A 7116-nucleotide genomic window follows, 5' to 3' on the forward strand; every position below is an offset into this window, starting at 1 on the left:
TAATCTTGATGCAGGAATGTAGGTCCATGACTCCAGCGGTTGTGGCCAAGGAACTGTGATAGATTCAATCCCTGAGTTATGCCATCACCAGGGTTGTCTCTTGAGTTGACATACCGCCAGACACTGCCCTGAGTCATCTCTTGAATGTCTGGCACCAACGAATACCTTATAGCAACAAGACTGTGACTGCAGCTAGGTGAAGACTGGTAGTCAGTCCAAAAGGCGATGCTCAAGATGGGGAGGGTGAGCTCCTTCCTCAGGACAGCAGCAAGCTGGGCACTTCCTCAGGACAGCAGCAAGCTGGGCACCAGTGTGAGCAGCACAGAGTTCTAGCCTCGGGATGGATTGCTGACGAACTGAAACCACTCTGGATCTTGCTGCTAGGAACGCTACTTAGATCAAACTTGCATGATCCACCATCCGGAGGTAGGCTACGGCCCCATATTCTTTCTCTGATGCATCTGAAAAGATATGAATACTCTGAGTGCAGGTTGAGAAGTCAGTGTCACATAACATCTGGGAAGTGAGATGGCAGGGAGTTGATGAAGTTTAGCTCTCCCATGCATGCCACAGCTGGAGTAGGTCAGTAGGTAGTTGTGGGTCATCCCAATCTCTTTTCTTACTCCAGGGGTGCTGCACCAGTATTTAGGCTCGGGTGGTGTAAGGGATAAGCAGTCCAAGGGTGCAAAGTTTTTGAAAAAGTAGTTGCTGCAAATCTTCAGGACCATCTTAAAAACAACAATACCTTTGAAAAATTCCAGTTTGGTTTCCGATCTGCGCACAGTACAGAAACAGCCTTGGTTAGTGTCACAAATGACCTTCTGATGGCAGCAGATTCTGGCTCACCTTCGCTCCTGGTCCTCCTCGATCTGTCTGCTGCATTTGACACTGTGGACCATACTATACTCCTCAACCGGCTACATCACTCCATTGGACTCAATGACACTGCTATAAACTGGTTTCACTCCTACCTCACTGACAGAACTGAATACATCTCTTTTGGCAACGCACAATCCCAGACACACACGGTTACCTGTGGGGTCCCACAGGGGTCAGTCCTGGGCCCTATCCTCTTCAATTTATACATGCTCCCACTCGGCCGTGTTATCAATCGGCATGGAATTTCCTTCCACTGTTATGCAGACGACACACAACTCTACATAAAAACTGGCACAAACCTCTCCCCAAATTCTCCATCACCACCATCGGTATCATCTGCTCTGCCGTCACTCTCAGCTTGTCTGGAGGAGATAAAGGCGTGGATGAATCTCAACTTTCTTCATCTCAACAGTTCTATGTTATGTTCTATGTTTCTAACCAAACTTCCCCGGAGTTTCTGTGCTCTGTCGTCCAGCAGGTTCTCGTGGATCGTGGCTGCTGCTGTGATCCTGCACGACGCCCGCTACATATATTATTACTGTCATTATTACTACCATATCTGTTACTGTGGTCATTTTATCATTCAGTGTAATTCATTGTCATTTTATCAGTCATTGTACAATATGTTTGTGTTGATTTGTCCTGTACACGTGACATCCATTGCACGTCTGTCCGTCCTGGGAGAGGGATCCCTCCTCTGTGGCTCTTCCTGAGGTTTCTTCCACATTTTTTCCCTGTTAAAAGGGTTTTTGTGGGCAAGTTTTTCCTCACTCGAACCAAGGGTCTAAGGACAGAGGGTGTCACTCCCTGTACAGATTGTAAAGCCCTCTGAGGCAAATGTACTTTGTGACTTTGGGCTATACAAATAAAATTGATTTGATTTGATTTGATTTAAAACAGGCTATTATTGTGGGCACCCCTAACCAGATCCAGGCATCTTCCATAAGCAGCTTCACCCTCTCTGGTCATGACATCCCCCTCTCGTCATCAGTAACCAATCTTGGTGTTAGATTTGACCCCCACCTCACCTTTGAAACTCATATCAAACACCTCTGTAAGATCTCCTTCTACCACCTCAGAAATATTGCCAAGCTCCGACCAAATCTCACTTTACCAGACTGTGAAAAACTAGTCCACGCCTTTGTCTCCTCCAGACTTGATTACTGCAACGCACTTCTCATTGGGACCCACAGTAAACACCTTCAGCAGTTACAACAAGTCCAGAACAGCGCTGCTAGGAGTACGAAAATCAGAACACATCACCCCCATCCTTCACTCACTACCCATCTACCTCAAAGAACTGCTCATCCCACAAACCCCTACACGATCCCTCCGCTCCAAAACTCTATCTCCTTTGCCAGAGGACCAAGCTCAGCACCATGGGCGACAGAGCCTTCTGTGCCGCTGCACCCCGCCTATGGAATGCCCTTCCTGACCATCTGAGGGCATCACAGACCCTGGAAAGTTTTAAAAAAGGACTTAAAACTTTCCTTTTTTCCTCATCCTATCGTTTTTAACGTGATTTCTTTTGTTGTGATTTACATTACTTGTTGCTTTGTGTGCGTATATTATGTGTGTGTATTGTAGCACTTTGAGATTTGTTTCAAATGTAAAGTGCATTAGAAATTAAATTTCTTAATATTATTATTATTATTATTGTTCTCCATCCTCTTGAGTGTGTAGGTGGCCAGTGTGATGGGTCGATAGTCCCATCAGACTGACTGAGGTAGGTTTAGTCTTGGGAGCAGCACCAGGAAATCGTCGAGGTAATGAGGTGGGCGAACATCACGGCAAGAATGAGTATTACCAGGGAATGCTATTATATGCTGTGGAAACTGTATATCCGGCTTGAAGGACCATATAAAAGAGGTGTTGGCTTATAATCCCCAAACTTGAGACCTCTGTTAAAATTAATGATTTATCTAGCTGTACATCTCCACAGTTTGTCCAGTGAGAACGATTAATATGATGGGGACACTCTCTGTTCTTCTGAATTGTTTATTTAAGAAATTAAATAGTAGGTGTGTGTGCGTGGTAACTGCAAAGACAATAAGAAAAGTACGTAAACAAATATGTAATTTTAAATATCTGAAATAGTAATGAATAAAAACAATATGATATGAAATAAACGTACGAATAATGACATATATGATATATGATATGAAATAAACGTACGAATAATGACATATATGATGACGAAGTGAGACAGGTGATAAAACACAGAAACACCACATGTGATAAAATGAACAAACTAAATACAGTACTCACTTCTTATGGACGCACATAGAATATGGAAAGGAGAAAAAAAACACAGTCGAAAATATAAAAGTGGTAATCCAGAAGTCCAACTGAACTAGAATGAAAAGAAATGCCAGCAGTGTCTCCCAGAACTGCAACTGAAAAGAAAAAAAAGAGCCTGCAAAAGGTCTCTTTAATTAAGGCACTTTATTGCCGAACTGTTATTGGTCCAGGCGGTCATGGGGACCGCATGCACATTGAATGGTGCATGGTCTAGGTAAGTGGGTGACCTTCTGAACAAATGGATTGTGATCTGTGTATGCTTGAACAGGCTGCTAACTAGATCCGAGATAAACCTCAAAATACTGCAATACAAGCAGGAGAGCAAGAGATTCCTTCTCAATGGTGCTATAATTAAGCTGGTGCTTATTAATCTTTGTTGAGAAGTAACAGACAGGGTGGTCAATAGCCTGATCATCCTCCTGCAAGAGCACAGCACCTGCGCCACACGCGCTAGCGTCCGCCTCTAATTTGAAGGGTCACGTAAAGCAGGGGGTTGCGAGAAGAGGTGCGCTACTCAATAACGCCTTGGCAGACCTGAAGGCAGCCTGGCAAACGGGGGACCAAACAAAGGTTTTCAAGGGACCTTTGAGAGAAGCCACCACATCAGAAAAGTTTTGACAGAAACCACAGTAATACCCACACGTCCCCAGAATACGGCGCAGTGCTTTCTTGGACTGTGGAACTGGAAAATCAATAACCGCCTGGACTTTCTCAGCCAACGGACGCGCCTGTCCCCGACCTACCTGTTTACCCAAATAGGTAACAGTGGCCTTGCCAAATTCACATTTTGTCATCAAGTGTGAGGGAGGCCTCACGGAGACGACTGAAAATGAGGGACAGTGTATGGAGATGGTCGGACCAGGTGGAGGAGTAGGCAACTACATTAACTAAATATGCTTCACAGTTTAACGCCAGACAACACGCTGTGCATTAACCGTTAGAAGGTAGCGGGAGCATGACGAATGGCATAACGGTGTACCGAAGGAAGGTGTCAGGTGTGACGAAAGTGGATATTTCAGATTGTTGATTGATGTTGTAACATGCTCAACCAGATAACTCACTTCCTGCTGCATCATGGCCCTTTTAGTCGGGTTTACTCTGTATGCATGTTGCTTAATGGGTTTGTGGCCCTCCACGTCAATGTCATGGTACAGGACAGACATTTGAAATTAAAGCCTTCATCATCATCATCATCATCATTTTCACTTGACTCTGTGCCAAATTATCATGGCCTAACTGACATGCAGAGTTGAGACACTCAAACAACAGAAGAGGGAGGCCCTCATCCCACTCTGTCAAACTCAAACAAGTGCGCCTTAGGACTCTGGATGCTAAGGACTGGATGTTATGTGTTTTTGTGTGATTTTTTGTTCTTTTAGTACTTGTGCAGACAGTTTGGATGTGAAATTTGTGTCTTGATCACTGTATTGTTTTAGGCAAACCAAAAGTTGTGAAGAATTTAGTGAGGGCTTTCATATGGGTTTGGTTCGGAGATGGCCTCAGGGTACCACGTAGCAGCACATGTCACTATCAAAATGTACTGATTTCCTTAATTTAGTTTTTGGTAACAGACCTACATAATCCACCAAAACTCGTTCAAACGGCTCCCCAAGCACCAGGATTGGGTGCAGGAAATACTGCAACACACAATGGTACATCTTTTTAATACCAAGATGGCCAGCTAAGGTGGCATCATGTGCAAGACTCAAAATCTGCGGTCGATATGCTGTTGGCACAACCACCTGATTTACAATGCGTCTCACTGTTGGGCCTCCACCGTCTCATCAAGACACCGTTGTCCAGAAAAAACACAAGGTTTGCTGTCTTCCTCAGTGGCTACTACTGAGGACAGACACAAAGTTAGAGAGGGATCATTTCTCTGCGCATTAATCAACACTTTTCAGGTTAGGGTGTGGGGAGTACTCCCTCTGGTACGGGAGGGAGGGTGCACTGGCCCTTCACTCGGTAGGCCTCCCGTATCCCCAGTCCCGGAAAGGTGGCTGTGGGTTATGGGGACGGCACCTGCCATACTGGACCGTTGCCCAGCCATCCATTTTCTTCAACAAAAAACAATTTACCAAACTCGGGAAAGGAAAAAATCTAACAAAAACAAACTCAGGCTTCCTGAATTCAAATTATTATTTTTTTATTTTTACAAAAAAATGAAATAAAAATTCAAAAATTAAATAAAAGCTATACAAAAAAAATGGTGTGCTACAGCAACGTTTTGACCTGAAAAGGTCTTCCTCAGGCCTACACACGTACTGCTCTGTCTGAGAGATGTCTCCTCAAGAATCCAGGGTTAGGGTTGGGGTTAGGGTTATGTACAACAACGTGAACCGTATGAAACACACACCTGCAAGAGGTTTAGTATTTTTGTATTGTCCTTTTTTTTTAGAGCCAGACAGACAGGGATCAAATGGCCTGGCTCATGACAGTAAAAACACTCGCGGCTCAGAATGAAATCAGCACAGCTGCTTTTGTTACTAACGTTTCCTTTTGTTTGTTCAAAGAAACAATTCGTTCTGGCAAACACTTTTTGAATTCTTCCAGTAGTATGAGTTCTCTCATTTCTGCCATGGTCTTAACGTTACATGCTTGGCACCACTTATCAAACAACACGCTCTTGTCACGCACAAACTCCACATATGTCTGGTTAGCAGTTTTTTCACTATTTCTAAACTTCTGTCTATAGGCTTCGGGAACCAGCTCGTAGGCCTGCATCACAGTCTTCTTCAGGATGTTATAATCAAGGCTATCCTCAATAGAGAGACTGGCACAGACTTCCTGAGCTTTCCCTACTAGTTTGCACTGGAGGAGAAGTGACCAGAACTCTTTAGGCCAACTCAGGGTAGCAGCTATCCGCTTGAAAGCACCGAAATAAGAGTCAACCGCTGGCTTACGAAACGGAGGGACTAGTGCAATGTAAATGGTAAATGGACTGTACTTATATAGCGCCTTCTAGTCTTCCGACCACTCAAAGCGCTCTACACTACATATCTCATTCACCCCATTCACACACATTCATACACTGATGGCATTGGCTACCATGCAAGGTGCCAACTGCTTATCAGTTTGAGGAGCTAACCATTCACACACATTCATACACCGTTGGCACAGCCTTCGGGAGCAATTTGGGGTTCAGTATCTTTCCCAAGGACACTTCGACATGCAGACTGGAAGGGATCGAACCAAGGATCGAACTGCTGATCTTCTGATTAGTGCTCTACCTCTAAGCCACAGCTGCCAGTGTGCTTACTGATATCAAAAGCAGGAGCAGAAATAGAGGAGAGACACCGGGATGGAGGCTACAGGGGCTTCTCTTTCAAGCTCAAGTGCTCTTATCCACAGATGCATAGCCTGCACCTCCAGCTGCTTATTTTGGGTTTCGACCTCCTTTATTTTGAGGGCTAGCCAGAGATCCTCCGTAGTCATAATGAAAGTATTCTACTAAATGAATAACCATGTTTGCTCTGTTGTCTACCATCTCTGATGAACACATTGACTAATATTTGTGAAATTCTGGTGAGGTATGTCGTCCCACTGCTGTGACAACAGCTCTCTCTTTGAACATACATGACAGACAGATGTTTCAGTGCTGTCACATCTTCACACATTTTAGTGTGCTGACTCATCAATGAGAGGAACATTAGTGATAAACTTCATGAATTTATTTACTTTGGAAACTTTTAAATGTTCTGAAATTGTTTCCTCTCTTGTGAGTAAATGATGGACTTCTCTTGAAGACGTGATGCCTTGTGCACAGCAGTGGGTTTTTTTCCTGTAGTGAACTGTAGGGGGCACCAAACCATCTTGTCTCATTCAGACTTGTCACACAGGCAGAGTAAAAATGTTGAAATCAGAAATGACTGGCAGTGATTGTTCCTCGGAACATGGTGACAGGTGAAGTGTGATGAAATCACAAACGTGACACTG

This window comes from Larimichthys crocea, chromosome I, assembly GCF_000972845.2.
Source record: "Larimichthys crocea isolate SSNF chromosome I, L_crocea_2.0, whole genome shotgun sequence".
Classification (NCBI taxonomy): domain Eukaryota; kingdom Metazoa; phylum Chordata; class Actinopteri; family Sciaenidae; genus Larimichthys; species Larimichthys crocea.